The sequence below is a fragment of the Eretmochelys imbricata genome, chromosome 18 (genome assembly GCF_965152235.1).
Source record: "Eretmochelys imbricata isolate rEreImb1 chromosome 18, rEreImb1.hap1, whole genome shotgun sequence".
Taxonomy (NCBI): Eukaryota; Metazoa; Chordata; order Testudines; family Cheloniidae; genus Eretmochelys; species Eretmochelys imbricata.
The window spans coordinates 21,496,333-21,523,631 of NC_135589.1; positions in this window are offsets into that span (position 1 = coordinate 21,496,333).

Here is a 27,299-nt window from a genome sequence, read left to right on the forward strand (position 1 = left end):
TTTTCGTTGGGAAAAAATGTCAAGAGCGCTGTAGTGCTAACCAGCACGTGTAATCTCTCTGAGGTGATGTTCTTCTTAGGCTGAGCTAATACGCACTCATTTCTGTTCTGCGTCAGGTAAATCCCTAGTGGGATCTCTTACAGAGAAAAATCTAACCTTTAGCTAGTAATGCACGTGAGTAATGTTCCTCTAGGACATTCAGACGTATGCTTTCCCTTTCTAGGTGCCTTGCGCTGAGACTTAGTGGAAAGCTAAAGCAAGTTTCCAATTACTTCCCTGTCCTTTTGGGTACTCTTATTGCTGTTACAGCATGTTTTAAGTAAGGCCAATGGGGGGGAAGAAGAAGGTAATGAAATGCGAACGCTCAGATGAAGGAGGAAAAGGTTGCTGTTATAGAGGCGGGCAGCAGAAAACAGTGTCTGTTCAAAGTCTCTTCTCTCCCTTTATTCCCCCCCCCTCCCCTTCCACCCTCCGCCCAGTTCGTGAGTGAGAAAGGGAAAGCGGTGAGAGTGCTCTTGCACGGTCTTCTGCACAATATGGAAGCCAAATGGAAAAGCCTTTACTAATCCAAATAGAAAGGAAGTTGCTCTCTAGTGTACTGACATCTATAGAAATAGCTTTTCCTTCCCCGTAAATCACTGAATAATTGCGAACCAGTGAGTGACCCTGAGTTGTTGGTGGAACATTTATTTTTAACTCCTCCCCCTTTTTCTTCAAAGAGCACTTCCTGTAGCAATGGGGAACAAGTGAAATTACCCAGGCAATCAGATACATGTGCTGTCCTAGCAGGACCCCCTGTGCACCGTGGCAGGAGCAGTGTGCTATCTTATCCCCAGTCAGCAAGGCTGGGCTTTGCAGCTGGATATGACTGGCACACCAATCCCATCAGGTATTGTTTAGCATTTTACTTCCAAGCCATAAATAATTCAGAAGTCATAGACTGTATTTTAATAGAGCACAACTGTGCCCTCTTACCAGCAAATGAATTTTGGCATGAACCGTAAAAGAATGGTATATCTGTGTCTTCCGTGCACCTGCTCAGGTGAATTAAATGCAACCACATGAAAATAAGACTATAACACAGCCCTTTGTGTAACCAGACCCCATGGGATTTCCATGAAAAATCTATCTGCAGGATGGTAATTACATGGTAGTGATAACATTGATTAACACATTAATAAATAACTTTGCAATTAAAATTTAATCAGCATTGCTGGGAAGAGTAATTGCCCTGAGAGTATGGAGAAGCAGTAGCCTCTCCAAAGTTAAGAGTGAGGCTTGCTTTCCATTATGACCCTGGAATTTGGGACATGAACTCTCACACGGGTGTGCACACACTCACATGGAAAGGATAATATCCCCTCAAACACTGTAGGTGTGGGCTGTGGGCATCAGAAATCTGTGGTCCAAATAAGTGATCTGAACAGGCCATTTCTTCTAAAATAGGGACCCAGAAGGAAATGGGCATTAGTCGTCTTTTGAAAATCCCTCCACTGCCTTTTGACCACGTCATATCTCGAAACAAAACCAAAACCAAAACCAAGCACTACCCCTGTTCTAAGCTTCGGGTGAGGTCTCTTTGAAGATTTGACGAGCTCTAGTGCCCAGAACTAATTTTCCGACTCAGATGTCTGTCCTGAAGGGGGTACGTGCGGCTAGGACCTTCAGCCCCTGGCACAAGAGAGGCCGTTGGCCAGGCATCTTCACCATGAGCACTATTTTCTGCATGTGGGGGCCAGTGGCAGCATCTTTGTCACAGCCTCTCACAAGGGATGGAGGTAGCAGGGTGCACATATACAGACATGGGTCCCTATCTGCATGTAGGGAGAAATCCTGGCATCATCTAAGCCAATGATGAAATCCCCCCTGAATTCAGCAGGCCCAGGATCTCACCCCCCCCCCAGAGTCTTTTGGGGCTCTCTCAGGGCATTGCTATAAGAGCAGAGTGATAAGTTTTCACTTTTGAAAAAAGAAATTAGGGAAAACTATTCACAAATCTTTTGAAAAAATTGCTTCCCTCTTTTGCCAACCAACTCTCACATTAAGGATGAGATATTTGGTCCCCAACGGTGTATTTATGTCTCTACTAAGTTCAACCTTTACTCTGAATTTCCTGGGCTTCTAATTGTTGGTGTTTGATAACTATGACTTTCATGTAAGGTTGGAGTTTAACCCTTGAGTTGCTGATGCGTACTCTCAACCCTAACAAAGCCTTTGTCTGGGAACAGGGATAGGGAATTCTGAATGTTGCTGTAAATAGAGCCAGTAGGTTGTGAGACAAACTGGAGAATAGAGAGGGACGTATCTGCAAATACCATAATCCTATTGGATCACAACCGACAGAGAGACATGTTGTGGTTCTGACTCTATAATGTGGCTGTGACCTGTAGCAATCTACAAAGATGAGATCTTATTACAGTGCTCTCATATTAGCAACATACCTCTCAAGTTTGCCTTGTGAGACAAAGTGTTAACGGCACCTCCTATGTCTCTGTCTATAAAGGAATTAAAATTGTTTCCATGATAAACCACTTAAAATGAAAATCGAGAGCAATTTTATTAATATACACAATCGCCATTTCTTATAAAACATAACTTGGCTGCCTGAAATCCAGTTATTCATTTTAACTCACATCATGCTGGGATAAGTAAGTCACGTTCACCATTGAAGTCTGACAGCATAACTAATATTTGCAATTTAAATATGGTAACTGCTTGTAGAGCATGAAATGAATATTACATAGCTAAACAGAATCCCAACTTTGACGTCCCTGCTTTCCAGACTCAGTTGTTAAAAAAATAATTCTCTAATGAAGTGCTTGAGGAAGTTGTAAAGGCAAATGTACATGACACGCTGAGAAGACAAAGCTATCTGTGATAAAGGAAGTGGTATTTTAGCCTAACATCAAAGTTATCAGCTGTACCATAGTTTGCACTGGGGTAAGCCAGTTTTCCTCTGCATCCAATAAGGCAAGCCCAAGGCATGCCATGTGATGTTAGTGATGTAACTTGGTTACATCAGGTTCAGTGCCTACCTTCCATTTCCTGCTGTGTGAAAGAATGGTGTCTGAAATATGGTGTCTGAAAGAAAATACAAGCTTCCCTCTCACTCTTTGGAAGTCACACTGCCTATATGGAGAATATCTGTCCCCAGTAATAAGTATTTCCAGGACATTATGATGGTAGGGTTTTATTAATCGCTTCTCAATCAGAGTGGATTCATATGGAAAGGCATATACACACACATATTAAAGCCAAATGAGCTTTTCATGATTATTGTTATTACCATAATTACTCTAAAGTACCATCCAATGCATTCCAGCCCCAGATAACATTTACTTATTTAAATGCAATACAGTATTTATCAAGAACATGAAGCGTGATACACTGTGATAAAGCAAGCAGCATTCAGGGTGCTTTTCAACAAAAATATTTACAAGAGGACAGTGAGAGGTTCTCTAAACCTTGCGCAGATGACTTATGACCCCATTCTAAAAATAACAGAGACAACGATGACTCACCTGTATAATTCCCTTGAGGAACCCCTGAGGTCTGTGTAGTTGTATCATAAACTTGCAGACTATATTCTGTAATATTAATTTCCCTCTCCTCCAGCAGTGCCTTGTACCTGTGTAGAAGTGAGGACTAAGAAGATGTGTGTGAGGAAGGCAAGAAGTATTTAGCCTTGATCAGTACAAATGTAAGGTGCAAATTAGCACAGTTCCATTGGCTAAAGAGGGACTTTACTCTGATTTACACAGGGATAAGTGAGGGCAGAAGCAAGCTCAATAGGTAGTAGAATCTCTGAGAATTAGGGGAAATATTTTTGCCTGGGCTCTGGCACAAACTGGGCCCACAAAAGAGAGGGAACCAGTGAGGTTTCAACCAGTCTTTATCAGCACATCTCGCAGTAGTGTCTATTTCGCGCCTGTTGACCATATGAATGCTTTTGGCTAGTAGGATGGCGTGAAAATGTCGTACTTACCCACTGAATCAATTGTAGAAGTTGCTACACTGTATTCCTTTCATAATAAAAGTATTCTGTACTATCTTATTCAACATCCTTTTCCCTCATCACCGCATCCATTGTAGCCCATAATAATAATAATGGTCCATTGGGTAATGCACCTTGGGCTCAAAGAAGAGGTTCTGGCATGTTCAGCTGGTATGCTGCACTTTGTATTCCCCTTTCTGCTGGCCCAAACTTTCCCGGAACGCCTAATAATTCAACTACAAGTACCTCCTGGAGCCTTATTATCCTGCGTAGTGAGAGAACCCTGAGGGGACCTCAGAGTTCCTTGTCAATGGTCTTTTGACTGGGAACAATTGCTACAACCAAGTTGTTCTCTTCAGACTTGAGCAAAACTGTTTAAACTTGTGGATAAGCTCTAGGTGTAGAATTTTAATTGCTCACTTGCCATTTTACATTCTTTAGAAGAAGGGCAGTTTAATGCCAGTTAAATAGTAATGAGGACATAACTCAGCATTCGCCTGTCCCTTTAAGAACGTCAACTCTGTTTCTGAAGTGCCTGGTTTCTTACCTCACCCAAGGTCAAGGTTCAAAGCTCTGTGTGACTTTTGCTCTGAGCAGAATAGATTTTTTTTTCTTTTTTGTAAATCATGACTTGCCTAAGCGATTACCTGGGACCGAAGACCCAGAAATACTCTCCCAAGAACTTCAACCCAAGAGGTTCCCCCAGAACAACTAGGGGCATAAATGCAGAAGTCCGTCTCCCTGGTGCAGACCCTGATGTGGGAGGTGTAAACACGTCAGGGAAGCAATGATCCTGACTCTCAGTGATTCAGAGGGGCTCCTGCATTTGGAGAGATGGTTTCACTCATCGCTTTTGCTCCACAGGTTTCTTTAAAAAGGAGCATTGGACGAAGTATGTTTCAACATGAATGTCTGATTTAAAATCAGCTGGAATGTATTTCCCTTTGTCTCAACCTGGCAGAGTTGGGAACCCTCATTGCCCCATGGAGCAGGTCCTGCACCTCTCCCGTGACCTGTGCCAAGACACATGTGTGGGCATCTCGTCCTTCCAGCCACAATGAATTTTCTATCATTCAGTCTGGGGAGCCTATTTGGCTCCTGTATGTAGGCGTCTGTCTAGTATCTCACACATGCAGTATACAGTGTTTTATCCCAGCGTTCTGTGTACTGCGTTGGCTGGGTGCAATCCAAGGCATCCGTTTGGTCCTTTAGAAGCCCTTTTGGTTTGGGTCCAGTGCACATTAGATTTCCGCCTCTCTCTTTGTGATGGATCTGGCAATGGAAAACATCTGGGATGCTCTGGCTGAGAGTCCCTGGATATTTTTCAGCTAGGGACAGAGTTATCTTTGAGGAGTATCTTTAATAATATTTAGGGAAGTGAGTTCCAGAATTGGTGTTATTCTTTATTACCCGTTTAACGATAACACCCCACTGAGATTAGGATCCTACTGTGCTGGGCGCTGCACACACACATGGTTAGATACAGTCCCTGCCCCAGAGAGTTTGCAATCTAAATAGACCAAATAGGCACAAGGCTGGTGAAAGGAAGCTTTTTAATTCCATTTCACAGATGGGGACCAGAGGATCAGGGAGATGAAGTGATTTGCCCAGGGTCACATAGGTATCAGGAACTGGGTCCCCATCTAGTACCTTAACCACAAGACCATCCTTTTTCAAATCAAACAAAGTCCAAGTTGAATTCAGGTCATTTTTATATATCCATCCCAGGTTTTGGTTTAAAAATGCAGGGAGGCCTGGGGCACGGGGTATTTTTATCTGAGATGTTGGATTAATAGTGACTTTCTTGTACAATCTCACAACAGATGCATTTTTGATCAACTGAAAAATGATAGTAAACAAAGTAAGTGTTCTGTTTTGCCTGAGTTCTGTTTCTCTTAGGTGCCCCAGGGGCATTACGCTATAGACATTTATTATTATTTTTAAAGGGTGTTAATTAAACTTAAGCATTTGTTTGACTTTAAGCATCAAAAGAATTATTCTCATGCTTAAATGCTCTGCTGAATCAGGGCATATATCATGTTCTACATCTTTAAAGTCTCTGAACACAATGTCTAGTACTGACTCCCTGTTGATAAACACCTGCTTGTGAAACTGGAGACTTCTAATGTGCCACCAGTCCATAGTTGCAAACAGCACTGTGTGAGAGCGACTGAAATATTTAGAAGCTATCTGTTGTCCTTGGGCTGGATCATCCTCTCATACTCAGTTCCGGCCAAACACATGTTGTATCTGTGCCCAAAAGACACTGACTATTTGTTTTAGGGTTGTTTTTGTCATTACAGCATCAATATTTAAAGTCTCGGTGGCATAAGGAATTGCTTCCTAAACATTTCCATATCTGAAAAGTGGGCAATTAATAATGGATAGACCCACATGTGCGCCCTCATTTCTAATTTACCAGACTGGCGTTTAAAGCATGAGAGATAACCCAGCACTAACCAGTCAATATGGGTATGTCACTTTGTTGGATCCTTCCATCTTTTTAACCTTTTTCTTCTGAGACAGAACTTACTGGGTCTGTGCTCTGGCTTTTTGGTGTACCAAGGTCCAACACCCCCCCCCCGCCTCCCCCTCCCTTGCTCCAAACGCCACTGCTCCAGTTGAGTCACACTCCTTTCACCAGGAACCACATCTATAATGATTGTTTTCCTAGAAAGTTACTTTGGGTTCAAAGCCATCTCCTCAATGCCAGCCCTGTCACAATGAATGACTATGCAGTTACAGCAGGGCTCCAGAAAATAAAATCAGCCCTAAGACAAATGGTGCAGCCCCAGATGGAAGAATGAGAAGGACATCTTAGCATTCAGAGAACAGTTCTGTTGACATCTAATAGATATGCATGAAAACAGCCAACCTGCCAAGCAGGAATTCAGCTAAAGCTATTATGATCCCCAAACTATTCTGAATCCGAAAGAGTATTGTGTGAGCTGATGTCACTTTCATTATACTGTGCTTTTTAGTAAATGCACGTCTGGCTTTTGTATTACTTTCTTATTTTTTGGACTACAGTGGTGATTCTCTCTCCATCTGGGCTTATACTGGGTGCTAACCAAAGACATAAAGAACTTAATTGTGCTGTTAGTATGTGAGCCAGTTCTTCTTTCTTCTTCACGCAATATGCTCTTCAATAGGGACAGGATAGATAGTCCCTGTCTCTCTTTTCTCTCTCTCGACAGTCTGGATTGGCTGGCCCACATTATCTCCAGCTGCGGGTTTAGAAATCAGACCCACGGCAGTGCATCCATGGCTCAAGAGAAACTACCATTGCAAAGAGGTGAATTGGGTCACCGGACCACGTCTCGTCCTGCAGCTCAGCATGGTTTGAAAATCCCTTTTACCAGAGGCTGATTGACTGATTGATTGATTTTTAAAGAAGAGCCAAACTTAAAATGGCTAAACTACCCTGCCATGCAGGGGGAAACTCCTGCCAGATGCCCCTCTTGAGATTCTGTCCAGTTCCACGTTTGATCTGTCTGGCCAGGTGGGGTTCAAGGACAAAGTTTCCTACACTTCTCAGCAGTCACTGAAAATGATTTCAATTAAATGTATTTTGATTCTTTCATGCTCTTTTTTATGTGGAGAAAGGGGGGAATGCATAGCAGGAAAGGGTTAGTGAACCCTGGGAATTCAGCAGCAAACCTTTCTAATCAAGTCACTGGGATTTGTGTGTAGAAGAGCATGAACAGAGCGCCAGGCATTTAAGTTTTAGGAGTCTCAGTATACAGTAGCCCAGCGGTTCTCAGGCTGTAGGTTGGGACCCCAAAGTGGGTCGTGACCCTATTGTTATGGGGTCGCCAGGGCTGTTGTTAGATTTGCTGGGGCCCAGGGCCGAAGCCCAAGCCCCACGGCCCAAAGCTCATGTCCCACTGCCTGGGGCCGGAGCCCAAGGGCTTCAGCCCTGGGTGACAAGGCTCAGGTTTTGGCTTTGGCCTCCCTGCCTGGGGCAGTGGGGCTTTGGCAGGCTCAGGCTTCGGTCCCCCCTCCTGAGATCATGTCATTTTTGTTGTCCGAAGGGGGTTGCGGTGCAGTGAAGTTTGAGAACCCCTGCGTAGCCTTTGGAAAGGCTTCATTGCTTTTGTCATAGGCATGAACTGAGCTCCCTTTCTCGTGAACTCAGCTGTCTGACTTGAAGAAGTTTTTAGGATGACCAGGCTTCCACCCAACGTGGGATTTACAAGACTCACCCTAGTGTTTATTTACAAATCAGCTTCAACATCCCAAGAGCTATGGTAATTAATAAGTTGCATGAAACATAGGAAGCAGTCCAGAATCCACCCCTCCACTTTTCACCTTCTAATCAGAGATTCATTTAGACACGAAGAAAACAAAATGTTTATGGGAACAGCAAATCCCTGTTCTCTCAATTCTAATAAAAATCAGGGTGAGAAATTGCGTTTAACTGAATTGGGCAAATAGCGACCTAAAACTGTCTGCCGATCTTCACTGGAGGTTTCAGAGTTTATGGCAGTGGTTTTCAAAATTAACTCTTTTAACCACAAATACCACAGGTTTTTAAACATGCCTTGCACATGGCGGGGCCTGTCTGAAAACCAGCTGATAGGAGATGTGCTAACTAAATTAATACTGCTGCATGACTTTCTGCTGTAATCAGTCATAAGACTTGAAAACTCAAGGTAAAAATAAAAAACCTTTTCAACAAATAATATTAATAAACCCTTATAACACTGAATCTGAAAGTGACAGTTTGTAAAGTCTGTCTGAGACCTCCGTTTGATATTTTATTATAATCAGAGATCCAGCTTCAAAGTGTGGGGATGGGTTAAAAACTAGTGAGAAAAGCAACCCAGACATTCATAGAATCTCAGGGTTGGAAGGGACCTCAGGAGGTCATCTAGTCCAACCCCCTGCTCAAAGCAGGACCAATCCCCAATTTTGGCCCCAGATCCCTAAATGGCCTCCTCAAGGATTGAACTCACAACCCTGGGTTTAGCAGGCCAATGCTCAAACCACTATGCTATCCCTCCCCCCTAAGTGTACTTGAGATGATGAATCCCCACCCTGAGCAGATTTTGCCTGCTTACAGCTTTTCTGAAGAACATTTTTCCCCCCACAGATTCACTCGCCAATATTTTCAAAAATGGGAGCCTAAAGTCAGGTTCTTAAGCTTTATATTTAGGCATCTAAATAAGAAGTCTGATTTTTCAAAATGCTGAGCACCCCGCAGCGCCTGTTGGCTTCTGAGGAAGCTTCTGAGTTCTGAGCACTTGTGAAAATCAGTCCTCGTATTTAGATGCCTTGATATAAATGGAAGAACCTAACTTGATGCATCTGTTCTTGAAAATCTTGGTCAGGGCAAATGCTCTAGCCTTTTAGCTACTGGCCAGGGTTTCAGCCATCCAAGGAGCACTGAGGTTGGACTCACAGATATTTTTAAGAGATACCTTGTTTGCAGACACATTCGCCCTCCACTCTCTATTGCAAGTGAGTGGGGCAGTCCTGCTTTCAGTGCTGGGCACCCAGGTTGGGACCCACTTCCAAAATGCCACATGAATTGCAAACTTTTGACTGGACCCTAGAACTAAATGGATGAGTTTAAATGTTGGTGTTTCTTAGCTACTCCACAGGTGCACAGAGGTTTGCACATGGTCAGTCACCCTTTTCGTATGTTGAGTGAAAAAGGTTCCAGAAGCTGCATCCCTGGACTAGCCTCAGTTTAAATTCCGAAGCTGATTAGCATTTGTCTAAATGAAGCTCTACAATAAAACAAACACCAGCCTTTACACATGGATCAAACTCTCAATGGAGCATTGAATAAACTGACAGTATAAGTTTTGTGGCATGGCTGGTAGCCATTGGTATGAAAACATAACGCGCAATAAAATACCTTCAGGAAGGATGTCTCTCTGTGGAATATTGATGAAGATATATCCACATTTGACCATCTATAACACTGGATTAGGACGTGAGAGTTTGATGGGAATTTACAGATCTGTTAAACCACAAACACTGACATTTGTGTCAAACGAGCCCAGAGAAAGGTCCCAGACAAACTGAGAGGCACTCATAGAGAGGAGCGCAGTGGAGTTGGGACTGCATGAGAGTCCCAGCCAGGAAATCATTTTCTTTAATCTGAACCTTTTGGACCTAATTTGGGAAGTTTAATTTTGGGCTCCACACAAAACTCGTGCTAAATATCTGTTTGAAAGCTATTGAGCAAAGACTGGGGCTGTAAAAGCAGTGAATAACCCTCAGCTCTTGAGCTATGAATATCTTTGACCCCAAGAAAACAACTCAACCAGCCGACCAGCCTCTTTGGAGTCTGGGAATTCCGGAGTCACTGTGTCACCGTGGGTGAGAGGGGTGAAGTCTTCGGGCCAGACCATCCTGGAGCAGCTCACTGAAGTCATTGAGCTGTGCTTCCTGTTTGGGTAACAAGCTCTGCCTTTTTCACTGAGTCCCTGGAGCGAGAGAGGGGCACTGACAAAGTGAGCTCAGGTGAGTTTGGATTCAGTGTGAGCCAGCAGCCCGGAGGTTTCTCAATCAGAGATTAGTAGCCTAATGTTAAGCAAAGCTAATTAATAGGTTAAGCTAACAATGTAAAAAACCTTGGTCTCTTTTGAACCTAAGAACTAGTTTGGCCTGACCTAACTATGGAGGCAGAAGACCAGTGTGAGATCAAACAGAAATGCTACCTTGGAGACTGCAGAACCTGTAGTTGTTTGCCTTGTGGTCTGTGAACGCATCTCAGAGATGCAGCATGTGCCCTCAGAGCCCCAGTGCAGCATCCTGAGGCCAGAACTGAACTGAAGGAGCACAGAGAGAGAGAGAACGATATTTATCAAGACAGACTATGGGGAAGCTGGTCTAGGGATGGCAGTGAGCCAAGGTAGGCTGGAGGGATAAAATCCCATAGGCTCTGACCCTGCAAGTGCCTCTGTGCAGGTGACACCCCTTAAAGCCAGCAGGACCCCGTGCAGGTGCAGGGTCCATCCATACACAGCCCCTTGCAGGACCAAAACTTTAGTTTAAGACCCACTTTGCAGCAGAAGAGGCTGATCTGTCCTCCCTCGTTCTCGAGGTCCCTCCAGGGGAGCTAAATCACTGGCTTATCTAATTTCCTAAACAGAAGCTGATTAAATTAAACTCTAAAATAAAACACACATTGGTTTTAAATAAGGATTAAGATCAGCATTTTATGACATGGCTGATAACCACTGGCAGAGGCAAAATGGGCTTGAAAATAAAATAAAATAAAATAAAATAAACACAGCTCTTGTTCCTGGAAGTTTGGGGGTGAGTGTGTGGCAAGTGGGAGAACCTTGTGTTTCCTGGGACAGCATATGTGGCCTATCACCTCTCATGGTACGTCTACACTGGAGATGGGGGGATCATTTCCGGCTTGTCGCTGGAAAGTACAGTCTCTGATGAGGTTTGGTGGTTTATGTAAAATGAGGGGATTTCAGTTTAATTCCTGATGCCCAACCTTTCACATCATGCCACCCAGGGGGAACATTAAAAAAATCAGAGTGATATAAAATGAACATGGCACACATTATATGGATTAAAAGCTGGCTAACTGATAAATCTCAAAACATAACTGTAAATGGGGAATCGTCGTTGAGCAGGATACTTTCTAGTGGGGTCCTGCATAGATCAGTTCTTGGCTCTTTTTTGTTTAACATTTGTATCAATGACCTGAAAGAAAACATAAAATAATCACTGATAAAGTTTTCAGATGAAACAAAAATTGGGGAAGTGATAAACAATGAAGAGGAGAAGTCACTGATACAGCGTGGTCTGAATTGCTTGGTGAGCTGGATGCAAGACATCATAAAACATGGCTAAAGGTAAATGCGCACATCTAGGAACAGAGAATGCAGACCATTCTTACAGGATTGGGGACTCTATCCTGGGAAGCAGTGACTCTGAAAAAGATTGAGGGGTCCTGGTAGATAATCAACTGAACTTGAGATCCCAGTATGACACTTCACCAAAAGGGACAATGGAATCCTTGGGTGCATAAACAGGGGAATCTCTAGCAGAAATACAGAAGTTATTTTACCTCTGTATTTGGCATTGATGCGACTGTTACGGGAACACTGTGTCCAGTTCTAACATCCACAGTGATGTTGATAAACTGAAGAGGGTTCAGAGGAAAGCCACAGGAAGGACTAAATGATTAGAAAACCTGCCTTATAGTGGTAGACTCAAGGATCTCAATCCATTTAGCTTAACAAAGAGAGAGTTAATGCGTGACTTGATTGCAGTCTATGACTATCTATCTGGTTAACAAATAGTTGATCATTTGTTCTTCAGTCTAGCAGAGAAAGGTCTAACATGATCCAATGGCTGGAAGGTGAAGCTAATCAAATTCTGACTGGAAATAAGGTGAAAATTTTTAATGGTTAAGGTTTCAAAATCTGTTTTGTTCCACGCTCAATGAAACTAAGACCTTTCCATAATTTTAGTGAAAAAACATGAGAGAGCACCACCCCAGAACAGCTAATGCCAAGTACATTTCCAAGAAACGTTTGGGTGTCAGTGAAACTAATTTTGATAAGGAAATGTTTCATCCATCTTTTTACTAGCTCTATTTTTAAACCATGAACAAGGCTTTGAGGTCCTAGGATCTCAAAGCAATATATAGATAAGTGTGCAATAGTGGCAGATTTCTGCATTTATTTGCTTTTCCAGAACTACAATTATTAGGAGAAATCGAGTCTTTCATTCTTCTGATGTTTATGGCTTTATGGTTTGTTTTTTCATTTGTCTAACTGATTTCTCTAGTGGTTTTCATCAGCAGTAAACTTGCTTATAATCTTCTTTCTTTTCATTTTTAAAATAGATTGCATGGTTTTACATTTTATTTCTCGGGGCTGGTAAAGGGGCTGCCTACTGTGCTGTTTTATTATTTGAAAAAAAACTGCAAGATTACATAGTTCATTATCATATAAAAACCATTTTAATTTCTAAGCATTGATGAGCAACATCTGTATGTTTCAATATGTACAGTAGGAGATTCCAGGGATAGAAACAGCCCAGGAGCCTCTGTCAGGCTGTCTCATCCTTGGAGAAAACGAGCAGCTGTGCCTTACAATCCTTTAAGTGTCAGTAGTACGCTGGATATATATGGCTTGCTTGGGCTGAAGCTGTAATTGTGCTGTGCTGGATTACTAGGAGCTCAGGGTGCATTCTATAACAATAAGCACAAACCTGGCTTTGTCACATGACTAAAAATCGATGCAATAGGCTGAAAGGCGATGGTCTGCGCTGGCTCAGGATGAGAAGTAGCTGAATGCAAGTCTGCCACTGAGGGACAGATAGAGAGATATCATTTCACTCTGAGCAGGGCAGTTCCAGACCAAATCTCCCTGGCTCCCATTTGTAACAATAAAATCTTGGGTTGGCTGGTTGTTGTTTTTTCCCCTGGAATCAATTTATTTATATTTTCTTCTCTTCTAATGCATGTTTCCGGGCGGGAAGGGACTGCACTGGAGAGTCGTGCTTGCTCCCAGAACAGGTCGCTCACAGGCAGCAGCTTTGCAAGCTGCCCACGATGGAGTCCCAGTTTGCTTCTTCCCTGGTTTGAAAGAGCCACACCTGGGAGTGATGGGGCAGCTTGCCCTCAGCAGCCCTTTTAAGCATCCATTGCTCTGGGGGGCCCATTGTGACTATGGGGGTGGAGGGGTTGTGTGACAGTCATAGGGGGTGAATTGCACCCTACGAAGGGGACAACACAAGAGTTATGTGCTTCCTTCCGTCCTGCTTACAACCTCCAATCGGTTGCATGGCTTTGTACTGGAGTGTTGCACAGGGGCACACTTCAAACCTAGGTACTGGCTGAGGCTGCCGATTGTTTCACACCAACCTCAAAAAACCATCAGATAGCAGTGGCTTGTAGGGCAGTAGTGTAAAGAGCCGAGGGCTCCATTGGGAGAGGCACTGTGCACAAACCCACAGAAAACAGTCCTTGCCCCAGAGACTCTACAGTCCAGCTATCCAATGACAGTAGGCGAATGCACCCAATAGACAGGGCAAAGCTCAAGGCTAAAAGGGAGACCAGTGTGGCTACTATTAAAAACAAGTCACAGCACACCAGCTCCCTAATCAATGCCAAGTGTCTGGCAGGCAACCCAGAAGAGATGGCCTCTAAGGATAGACTTGAAGGAGAACAATGTCATGGTTCTGCAGCCCTTGCAGTGAATCCCTGCCATGCACAAGGGGCGGCATGAGAGAAAGCACAAAGATGCTTGCTAGAAAATTTGACAAAGGAGCAATAGGGGCAGGGATGGCTTGTGGAATGCAAGTCACATTGAGGGCTTGATACTCTGTGAAAGATGAGGGGGAGGGATAGGCCGTGAAGGCCAGTACTTCCTACTGGATGTGGCAGAGAAAGGTTTCATGTTTTCAGTCACTATTGAGCAAAGTTATGTTGACATTGTAGGTGCAAATCTTTGTACCCCACACCTATCCCTCTGATTCATCCACTCCCCAAGGGCTCCATCCCCTACAACCCCAAAAGCTTCCATAATATCTCTGTTGTACTTAACATCTGCCTAGTGTGGGGTTCTTACACCTTCTGCTGAGGCATCGGGTGCAGGCCACTGTCAGAGACAGGATGCTGGTCTAAATGGGCCACGGCTCTGGCCCAGTCTGACGATTCCCACATTACTATGTGAGGATGCCAGCGTAACTACAAAGAGGTGTATTGTGAACTCTTCTGGAGCATCTATTAAAAACAGATAATTTTGTGCACCGCTTCCAAGGACAAAGAAAACAGAGCAAAATGCACCACTGCCTGGATCCTGTTCCCTGCTGTAATTTACCAACGCATTTTGGTGTAAAGCTGTAACCACTGCTGAGATAACACATTTGTACACACGCTTTACAGGGATATCTGTAACGAAAGCATTCAGATATGCTGCAAGGTTATTGGAGCCCTGCCATGGCGGCAGCTCCCTGTGTTCTTTAATAGTTTAATACTTTATGATCAATTTCAATAATGGATGCTTGTATAAAAATGTTTTAAAGGCATCACATCCTGTATCACTTAATTATATCACTTGCTCTTTAGTCTTGGCAGAAAGGCAGTCGTGTTCACCTGATGCTTGTGCTGTTACCTGCCAAACCTGATGCAAAACCCTTTGATTTATCCACTTAAAAGCATTTGTCGTCTTCTGTCACCAGACACACTACGATGTCTCACACATTAGACTGGGGTGTCATTTGAACAATGATGCTTTGTGTTTTCAGGGCATCTTCCCTGGGGGATTCTTCAGCTTCCCACATTTGGGTGTTGTGCAGATGAACTAGTTCATGGGTAAGATTTTCAAAAGCACCAAAGGGATTTAGGCTCCTAAGTCCAGTTGAATTTCAATGACACTTACGTTCCTAAGTGCCTAACTCCTAAGTCCCTTAAATGCTTTTGAAAAATTCTATCTGATGTCTGTTAAGTACCAAGTATTACTAATAATATTAATATTTATTAGAGAGGAAATATGGTCTTGTGTCTCAAATTGTGCTTTGAAAAATCTGGCTTCAATTCCCTCCTCTGCCACAGATTCCCTCTGTGACCTTGGTCCAGTCATGTAACCTGTCTGGGCCTCAGGTCCCCACCTGTAAAACAGCGATAATAATGCTTTCTTTCTCATTCCTTTGTCTTATCTATTTAGATTGTAAGCTTCTCGGGGAGGAGCTGCATACGTACAGCACCTGGCCCAACGGGGCCCTGATCTCTCTTAGGGCCTCTAAGCACAGCTCTAGTAGAAATCATAATAATCATGATTATTATTCTGTTCAAGAATTGTTTAAGTCTGGCAGCCTTGCTGTGAGGTGGGAAAGGATTATCATCGTTTTACAAATATGGTAATGGAGGCAGACAGAGACAGGGGAGCTGATTTGACCAAAGTCACAATCACATCAGTGTCAGAGGCAAAGCATAGGCTGCTCGCTGCCCCTTCTAACCATTTGACCACTGTATGTTGGGCAAGATGTGGGGATGATTAATAATCAGAGAGATGAGGGCTGCACAGAGATAGGTGGGAAACACAGATCATTTCCAAAACTTGGGCCATTTTTAAGCTCTGCCAGGCGCTAGCTCTGTTCCTTTAATAATACGATGGGCTGGATTAATGGGGACACCTCCCCTTACAACCACCACTAGACTGTCTCTGTCCGTTTGCTTCCAGGTAATGACCCAACTGATGCTCAGACACCTACAAACCTGGAGCCCTCTGTCTGGACTCCCACCGCCCTCCCTCTCAAATTCAGGTTTCTTCCAGCCCCGCAAACAAACACTGAGGAGGTGGTACTGCCCTTACTCCAGTGGGGCTCGGGGGGCTCTGGATGCTCTGCGTTGTCACTGGATATTTTCAGTGCCTTTCATTAATGTCTTCCTCAGACAGGCCTCTTTCTCTTGCCTTTCTCATGATTCCTTACACTCACCTGCTCAAAGCTGCTCTCTAATACGTTTCCCTGCCATTCAAGTTAAACTAATCGTCTGTAATTTATCGGTGCGCCCCTTAGGCCATTGGGAAAATAATGGCTGCATGTTGGCCACTTTCCAGTCCTACGAGATAAGTCTTGAGATCAATGAGACTTAAAAGAAAGTCAGCGAAGGCTTCCCTCATCTCTGACATATTACGGCTCGGTGCTAGCGGTGAGCTAACCAAGTACTAACCATTCGTTTAATGTTTGTACAGCAATTTGAGATCTCTCGATGGCAGGTGCTCTGGAAGAGCAAAGTATTGTCATGCATACTCCGGAGACGGCCTATAGCCGCTGCTTTTACCCATCCCCACTGGAGGTCAGTCAGGAAACGTTCTCATTGGAACCCCCAGGGCCACATCACTTGCACTGGGGGTGGGTCAGGAGCAGAGGTGGAATTTGGTTCTCTCTCTCGCTTTGTGTTCTTCCTTCTTGGAGCTGTCCGGAGGGTGAGGGGTGGAAGGAGAGACACAATCACTGTTCACCAACAACCACATACCACACAACAGAACCACTAACCCAGGAACTTATTCTTGCAACAAAGCCCGTTGCCAATTGTGCCCACATATCTATTCAGGGGACACCATCACAGGGCCTAATAACATCAGCCACACTATCAGAGGCTCGTTCACCTGCACATCCACCAATGTGATTTATGCCATCATGTGCCAGCAATGCCCCTCTGCCATGTACATTGGTCAAACTGGACAGTCTCTATGTAAAAGAATAAATGGACACAAATCAGATGTCAAGAATTATAACATTCATAAACCAGTCGGAGAACACTTCAATCTCTCTGGTCACGCAATCACAGACATGAAGGTCGCTATCTTAAAACAAAGAAACTTCAAATCCAGACTCCAGCGAGAAACTGCTGAATTGGAATTCATTTGCAAATTGGATACTATTAATTTAGGCTTAAATAGAGACTGGGAGTGGCTAAGTCATTATGCAAGGTAGCCTATTTCCTCTTGTTTTTTCCTACCCCCCCCCCCCGGATGTTCTGGTTTAACTTGGTTTTAAACTTGGAGAGTGGTCAGTTTGGATGAGCTATTACCAGTAGGAGAGTGAGTCTGTGTGTGTATGGGGGTGGGTTTTTGGAGGGGGGTGAGGGAGTGAGAGAACCTGGATTTGTGCAGGAAATGGCCTAACTTCATTATCATGCACATTGTGTAAAGAGTTGTCACTTTGGATGGGCTATCACCAGCAGGAGAGTGAATTTGTGTGGGGGGGTGGAGGGTGAGAAAACCTGGATTTGTGCTGGAAATGGCCTAACCTGATGCTCACTTTAGATAAGCTATTACCAGCAGGACAGTGGGGTGGGAGGAGGTATTGTTTCATATTCTCTGTGTATATATAAAGTCTGCTGCAGTTTCCACGGTATGCATCTGATGAAGTGAGCTGTAGCTCACGAAAGCTCATGCTCAAATAAATTGGTTAGTCTCTAAGGTGCCACAAGGACTCCTTTTCTTTTTGCGAATACAGACTAACATGGCTGTTACTCTGAAACCAATCACTGTTAAGGCTTCAGTGGCTATAAATAACAGCCACGATTGCTCTCTGGTTTCACACAGGGGTAGCATTGGCTCACTATTTGCAGCACGGGAGAGGGGTCTCATTCTTACATGACTTTTCACCATCAGGCGGCAGTCTTACACTAGGACTCTTTATCTTTTTGACAACTTAATCTTTATTTGCCACAGACAGCAATATGCATAATTACAGCTCTTGACATATTGAAACATATCTGGAACACTCCAGACAAACAGAGCAAAGGGGAAACAAAGCTTTGAGACAATCGAGTCCATCTTCAGTGCTGCTTAAAATAGCCACATATTTGTTTAAAGTTACAGACCAACATTTTCACCCTTAGGTGCCTGATGTTAGTTATCAACCATAAAATCCAGGTGTTGGCACCTAAACAAATGACCTGATTTTCAGAAACCTTGAGCTCCCCTGGTACCCACTGATTTCAGTAGGCGCATCAGACGATCAGTGGCATTTTGAGTAGATTGAAGTAAAAGGGCAGAGAAAGGGCTTAATAATTGCAGTATTTCAAAGGTGGGCCTGATTCTGCACTGTGTAACACAACTGAAATTGCTCCTGCAGTCAGACTTCTGTGGTATGTAAACATGACAGGAGCGATTCTATGATTAGTAGAAAAGCTCCGAGCCCGCTGGGATTTTGGCAAGGTTGGGTAGCTGGGAAATGTATCTACAATAGAATTGTTCTGATGGTGTTATTGTTTCTTTCTGTTGGGCAGTTATTTGGACACCACAGCAGAAATAGTCAGGAGCATCCCACTTGAAGCATGTGGGTCCCTGACAGGGAACCTTTTCCCTTCCTCTCCATTAGTCGGTCTCCCCTCAGTGTATTATTCAACAAGAGGCTGCCTGCTGCCCTGGGCTGCTGCCTGAATCCAGCGCTGGCATCACTGGCCTCTTATCGGTGCAGCACACAATAAAGTGCTGTCAGAAATATCCACTCTCAACAAAGCCAGGATTTCCCAGCGCCAGGGCCCGGCCTCAATCCTTTAAGAGCATTTCTAATATCCGATTGTTTTTTTGTCTGCCAGCCCCCCACAGCTCAAGCAATAAGGATATTCACATTTGCAGCTGGACAGGTTTCCAGCACAAGCTTGCCCAAGGGACAAGAAAAGGTAGGTAAGCTTAGATAGGTGGTTTTGCAGGTTAAAAGACTTGAAAAAATCCATGTACATCAGACCCAGCATTAATGCCTGGGTGACACATGATGCTATTTCTGAAGTCTACAATTTTGGGGCTCTCTCTCTCTCACTCTTGCTCTTTTTTTTATTTATATGCAAATGAAAGGAGTCGGATGTCAGCTCCCTGAGAAACGTTCCCTGCCTTGGACTGCGGGAGTGTCAGTTCTGTGTCTGCCTAGGTTAAATATTTCTAACGTCAGCTAATTCGCATGCTACCCCCTGAGCCATTTGCTACCTATTCATACAGCACTGCATAATGAGATTCAGCTAGTGCGTCAGCCAGGGGAGCTGCTATTTGGTTCTCTTTAAGCTGTGGAAAGCAGTCAAATTGATATAACAGCCACAAAATTAGGGAGGAAGACTTGGCAGCCTGCCAGCAGCAGTCAGGCTCCTGGAATATAATCCTACCTAAAGTAAAGCTACGAAGCCTCGCTAAAAAGGAGGCCAAGGGTCTGACTTGGGCTCTGTCAGGCTAGCTCTGCACTGGTGCAACACCTGTGCCGTCAGCGTAATTATCCCTGATACACACTGGGGTACGGATGATCAGAATTGCACCCAGAAAGTTTGCTTCCACTTTTATTGAAAAAAAATAAAGCAACGGACCCGATCCTGGAGTTCCGCAGCATTGCGCACACCCACACAGCACCGGTCAGGGCAAGGCAGCAGGTGCAAAGGTTGCCTAACGAGCCCCAGTAGGCTCTTGTGGGCCGGGCTAATCTCCAGCTGTCACCTGCATCAATAGCAGCTGTGGCAGAATGAAGCAAATGCAGTAAGTGTCATTTATTTTAGGGTAGGGCCTCGAGATCAGGGCGCCATTGTGCCAGGCATTTAACAGTCAGTATTAAAAGGCAGTCCCTGCCTCAGAGAGCTTACGATGCGAATAGGCAATGGGTGGGAGAGGAAAGGGGCTCCCAGAGGTGAATGACTTCCACAAGGTCCCACAGAAGGGCAGGTGTTGGGGCTAGCAGGGCAGGCAGGGAACAGAACCAACATTTCCCACTCCAGTGGCCCTAGTCTCTAGACCACCATGGCTCTCACTAACGTCACGCCACTATTTCTGTATCTGCCCCCCAGCCAGGGGAATAATACTGCTCCAATGGCTGTTTGTGCTCCTTCCCTTCCAAACATTAACCTTTAATTCTCTCAACAGGAAGAGAGAGAGAGGCTTTCACTCCCACAGCAATCTAGCAACTAAAAGATGAACCTAGATACTGTGGTACCACCAGGTGATAAAACCTGGCCGTCAGTGACTCTAAACTAAAATGTTACAAGCTGATCTGGAAAAGGCAAATCAAACCTCTCAGGGGCCTGTTTGGGGGGTGCATGTTGCAGAGGGTGAGTGTTAAATTGATGGGCACCTGTTGTACACAGCCACACCATATCATAGCTGCAGTGTGAGCCCAGATATGATCTTCTACTCAATAGAGATGCCAACAACTTTGCCAGTCACTGCAATTGCTGATAAATGACCTACACAAAACCGACCTGTTGTGACTCTAAAAGAAATGTAATTAAGGAGGCAGATCAGGGGTTTATTGCTTTGTTGTTAAAATGGCTAAACTTACAACCTTTCATTGGTAGGATTTGCTCCCTTATTGAAGATCTGGATAGTAAAACTGCGTTCTTGTTGCATTTATATTTTTGGCCCAGGACCAGGCTCACAATGCTACACTCCAAGATGGTTTGGAAATTGTTCATAAAAGTTTTGTACCATGATTCCCAGATTCTGGCCCACAACACAACCGCTTTATGCCACACAGTGGCCACAGTGATCCCCAGAGGAAATCACCTGGTGTGTGGCCAGTTTATGCAGTCCTATTCCATTCCCCTTGGAGCCCCCAGCATTGGGGTGGGCTGGGAATGGGAGAGGGTATGTTGGGAGTGTGACAGGTAATGGCCAGATTACCCTGCCATTTGGCTGTTCTGGGTTGAAAAGCAGCCTATAGGTATCCTGGATAAGGCTATTGTAAATTAGAACAGCCCCCAGGGCTGCTCTAGCTTACGCTGATGCTACCGTGTGCCCAGAGCAGCCTGCAATCCAGGAGGTCCCAAGGTGGCCTGTGCCTTCTGAGAAATGCAGAGCATCAGCCCCACGGTTATTCTCCAGTAACCTCAGTCATGGGCAGTTTGTTACATTCCTAGAAGAGTCTCAGGCCCTGATTCTGACCTGGTGCCGGTTTTAAGCCAGCAAAATCCCATTGACATCAATGGAGTTAATCCTGATTAACTTTAGCAGAGTCAAGCCCTGAAAGTGTAATATACAAAGGGCCCAATTTCTCGCCCACCAGTGCCTCCGGTGGAGCTATTCCTGATTCATACTGACCTAGGTAAGAGGAGACGGAGACCCAAACTGTGTGTGTCGCACACACACACACACACACACACACACACTCTAGATACCAGGTAAATAATGTGTTTACTAACACAAATGAAAGTTGTATGTCATGACAGGAAAAGTAGACGACAGCAATAACCTTTTCTTGTGCACGTAAAACCGATGGGATTGCAGCCTCGCTAGAGAGTAAAAGCTGTCTTAATTCTTTGATCCTCAGCCAGTGCTGAGCACTGCCAAGTAACTTTACATGGCACACATTGCAGCATAAAGCTGCCTGTGACAACAAGATATTCACTCTAGGCTCTGATAACTTAATTCTGATTCCACCAACTTTCTGCACAATGCAAATGAGTAAGATTGAATTTCCCCACACGGCTGTTCTGCAGTCTTGCAGATCTGGTGTCACTCATCTCACCTAATTACATTGCTTCTGCACTGAGCATTGTGGGGACCTGTTCTCAGAGCGCTGGGGAAAAGCTGAACACCATACAGCCAGCTGCATGCCATTCACTTCTCCCCCTACGAGGAGATGTGACTAAATCACATCTGGATCACATGGGCTAGTTTTTAAAATCCATTCTTGTTGAGATGTCAGTTTTCCATGAGGTCGCTCAACTGTCCCTCATTCTCAGGGACCAGGAATCCTGCACTGGTCCTTTCTCCCATGGCTACAATTGTCTCCGGTTCTAGTAGAAACTGTTTTTGTTTGGTCTTCTAAATAGAGAAACCCTTTTTTTTTTCTTTCTGGGGAGAAAGGAAATGTTTCTATTACTCAGGCAGAGCTTCTTCAGACCCTACAGGAAGATCTTATTAATTAATTATTGCTTATTAGCCCCCAAAGAGGAAATGAGGGGACATAAATATGCAAACCCAACACTTCTCAAGTGATGCAATTAGAATTTCATCATGATGGGATCAAACCTGCTGTGACATTTTGCTTTCTGCTCTCTCTGCTTATTTTTCGTTTGTTTGGAGGGAGTATATGTGTGGGTGGGAGGAGAGGGGTTTGCCACAGAAGTAGCAGGAAAACGCAGAAATCCTGGTACAAATCCTGAAATGGTTTAAAATAGGCGAACGTACCCACGAACACTGGAGTTCAAAAAGCAAGTCCTCATCTGTGGGATTGTTTGAAAGCTTGTCCTTTTGGGTTCATCGTTCTGGAACTAGTTGCTATGGTAACAGGGCAATAGACATATTTTTTTAAAAAAACATTTCCAACTTTTCCCTGAGACACCAAGCAGAAAGTAGTGTCTTCCCCGCCCCGCTCCTCCGTGCCTTCAGAACACAATGAGTAAAACATCCTAAAAGGAGACAGGATAAATATCAGGGGAGGGTGCCAGTTTTGTGGGTTCTTTGCATTGCTATTATCAAACCGTCCTTGGACACATGGTATGCATAGCCCAGACTCTCAAAATCCAGGTCAGGCAGTTAGCAGACATGCCACAGCAATGCTTCCCTATAGGGAGCACTGGACACTTGATTCCCAAGACTAGAAAAGAGTTCGACAAGGATCCAGCCTGAAGGAGACGCTCTCGTGTGGATGCCACTACTGAACTACAATTAAGGTAGAATTGTTCACTACACAACAACGCCGAAGCATGATTTCCACCCTCCCCCATCACTCCCTCCCCCCCCCCGACACCTTCCCCCCTCCCACACACACTTTTCCGCAGACAAGCACTTGCCTTCTCCTCAGTTTGCCTCTAGTTTTTAGTGAAATCTCACCATCCCAAATTCAGGGCTGTGCTTACAAACACAAAAGGACCCATCCCAGCCAGGCTTCCTATTCCTCCTTCTAGCTGCCTCCCCTTCAGAAAGCCACTTCCCCTTCAATAGCCCTGAACTGGGGTTAAAGAAAGAACCCTGGTCTGATTTCCAAGATGAATCTGTGGAATAGCCCTGCATCTCCCCACCAAGTCTTAAATTCTGACATTTAGTCATAAGGTTGAAACAAAGCTGGCTGAAGCTGCAAAGGCCATTTATTGAGATAGTAAAGGGCTGTGATAGTCAGGTATTATTCAGCTCTTGGGGCCACATGCTACCTTAGAATCATAGAATCATAGAATATCAGGGTTGGAAGGGACCCCAGAAGGTCATCTAGTCCAACCCCCTGCTCGAAGCAGGACCAATTCCCAGTTAAATCATCCCAGCCAGGGCTTTGTCAAGCCTGACCTTAAAAACCTCTAAGGAAGGAGATTCTACCACCTCCCTAGGTAACGCATTCCAGTGTTTCACCACCCTCATAGTGAAAAAGTTTTTCCTAATATCCAATCTAAACCTCCCCCACTGCAACTTGAGACCATTACTCCTCGTTCTGTCATCTGCTACCGTTGAGAACAGTCTAGAGCCATCCTCTTTGGAACCCCCTTTCAGGTAGTTGAAAGCAGCTATCAAATCCCCCCTCATTCTTCTCTTCTGCAGACTAAACAATCCCAGCTCCCTCAGCCTCTCCTCATAAGTCATGTGTTCTAGACCCCTAATCATTTTTGTTGCCCTTCGCTGGACTCTCTCCAATTTATCCACATCCTTCTTGTAGTGTGGGGCCCAAAACTGGACACAGTACTCCAGATGAGGCCTCACCAATGTCGAATAGAGGGGAACGATCACGTCCCTCGATCTGCTCGCTATGCCCCTACTTATACATCCCAAAATGCCATTGGCCTTCTTGGCAACAAGGGCACACTGCTGACTCATATCCAGCTTCTCGTCCACTGTCACCCCTAGGTCCTTTTCCGCAGAACTGCTGCCTAGCCATTCGGTCCCTAGTCTGTAGCGGTGCATTGGATTCTTCCGTCCTAAGTGCAGGACCCTGCACTTATCCTTATTGAACCTCATCAGATTTCTTTTGGCCCAATCCTCCAATTTATCTAGGTCCTTCTGTATCCTATCCCTCCCCTCCAGCGTATCTACCACTCCTCCCAGTTTAGTATCATCCGCAAATTTGCTGAGAGTGCAATCTACCCCATCCTCCAGATCATTTATGAAGATATTGAACAAAACCGGCCCCAGGACCGACCCCTGGGACACTCCACTTGACACCGGCTGCCAACTAGACATGGAGCCATTGATCACTACCCGTTGAGCCCGACAATCTAGCCAGCCTTCTACCCACCTTATAGTGCATTCATCCAGCCCATACTTCCTTAACTTGCTGACAAGAATACTGTGGGAGACCGTGTCAAAAGCTTTGCTAAAGTCAAGAAATAATACATCCACTGCTTTCCCTTCATCCACAGAACCAGTAATCTCATCATAAAAGGCGATTAGATTAGTCAGGCATGACCTTCCCTTATTGAATCCATGCTGGCTGTTCCTGATCACTTTCCTCTCATGCAAGTGCTTCAGGATTGATTCTTTGAGGACCTGCTCCATGATTTTTCCAGGGACTGAGGTGAGGCTGACTGGCCTGTAGTTCCCAGGATCCTCCTTCTTCCCTTTTTTAAAGATTGGCACTACATTAGCCTTTTTCCAGTCATCCGGGACTTCCCCCGTTCGCCATGAGTTTTCAAAGATAATGGCCAATGGCTCTGCAATCACAGCCGCTAATTCCTTCAGCACTCTCGGATGCAACTCGTCCGGCCCCATGGACTTGTGCACGTCCAGCTTTTCTAAATAGTCCCTAACCACCTCTATCTCCACAGAGGGCTGGCCATCTCTTCCCCATTTTGTGATGCCCAGCGCAGCAGTCTGGGAGCTGACCTTGTTAGTGAAGACAGAGGCAAAAAAAGCATTGAGTACATTAGCTTTTTCCACATCCTCTGTCACTAGGTTGCCTCCCTCATTCAGTAAGGGGCCCACACTTTCCTTGGCTTTTTTCTTGTTGCCAACATACCTGAAGAAACCCTTCTTGTTACTCTTGACATCTCTTGCTAGCTGCAGCTCCAGGTGCGATTTGGCCCTCCTGATATCATTCCTACATGCCCGAGCAATATTTTTATACTCTTCCCTGGTCATATGTCCAACCTTCCACTTCTTGTAAGCTTCTTTTTTATGTTTAAGATCCGCTAGGATTTCACCATTAAGCCAAGCTGGTCGCCTGCCATATTTACTATTCTTTCGACTCATCGGGATGGTTTGTCCCTGTAACCTCAACAGGGATTCCTTGAAATACAGCCAGCTCTCCTGGACTCCTTTCCCCTTCATGTTAGTCCCCCAGGGGATCCTGGCCATCCATTCCCTGAGGGAGTCGAAGTCTGCTTTCCTGAAGTCCAGGGTCCGTATCCTGCTGCTTACCTTTCTTCCTGGCGTCTTCAACCCAAAGCGGTAGGTGTGGGGTTTACGATGGCTCACCATATGCACTATTTTCCCCACATCACCCTCTCCCATTGTATCATTCATGCCATCCATCACGGCAAAAGCCACCAAAATACATTCCCAGTTCGTCTCCTGCCTTCAAGGCAGGCAGGAGCAAATACGCTGCCATTTTAATGACCACATTAAGAATTTAACATAGCCCCAGAGTATTTGGGCCCAAGCAGGTCCTGGTTTTGCAGAAATCATGTCTTGCACATATTTGTGGCACGGCAGAGGATTAATCAAGTCGTGTGCTTCTCTGGCAGCACATAAATGATTCACGTCATCTGCCCAGAATCAGGCCAGGCAGCGAACTACTAATGACGTAGAGCAGCCATCACTGTGGTACCAACCTACCTTCGCAAGTGAATTGCCGCCTCCTCAAACAGCGTTAAGGGGTTTGACTAGCAATAACGATAGCTTCATAGACTAGTCATCCCTTCACCTGAGCTCCCTTCCAACAGAGTGGTTGAAGGCAATTTTGAATGACTGACTGGGAAGTTAATAGAAACACATTTGTTATTTTCTATGGTGTTTGACAGCATGGTCTGGAGCTCGGGACAGTTCTCCGATCTTTTGGGAAATGTACAGCTTCGGCGTCTTATGGTTGTGTTGCCTTTTGAGCAGAAACATTGGTTCCCAGGACTGACATAATGACAGATTATTGTTCTTGTCAGGCTCTTCTTTCTCAGAGGCTGCATTCGTAAGCAGCTTGTCACTGGGCCATTACAATATAGATTTACTTATTTCTGTGCTACTTAGCTTCAGAAATCCAGATCATTACTGTTTAATGCCAAAGTATAAATTTTTTCTCAGGCCTGATTTCTCTTTGTAAAATAATAATAAAGAGGAGTGCTAATGCATGACCCGGTGACCTGGCTTTGCAAATCAGCCACTTATGTATGGCACTGGAGGAGCATCCCTGTTAGAAGGTTCAGAGCTCTGGCTTGGCACTCGAAATCTAACTCCCTCCCTAATGGGACTAACAAAACAATGCAGTTTGCTTTCAGAGTATTTTCCGTCAGATTTTAATGGCTTTACCCTCATCTCACCACTATTTTACAGCAGCCCTCGAATCAAGCCTGTTCTTTCCACTGAATATATTTTATTTTAATTACCCCCTTTGTGAAGGGACAGTTGTTCACACAACACTCCTAAAATCTGCGGGATTTTAAAGCAAAAGACATGTGAATGATATCTTCTAAAACTATTCAAATGGTGATGTGCCCCGAGCTGCCAACAGATAACATATTTACCTTCTCTGGAGCATAAAAGGAAAAAGAACATATCAGTAAAAAATACCAAGATAATGTATAGCCCTACTTTCTAATGTAAGAGAATTCTCTGAACTTTGAGCTCATTGAATATACAGCCTGGATTTGAACGGTTTTGCTGGATGGTTAGAGGGGGAATAGGTAAAGATTGACATGCAGACCTACAAAGAGAGGGAAGCCAATCCTGTAAAAGTCCATATCCAGGACTAC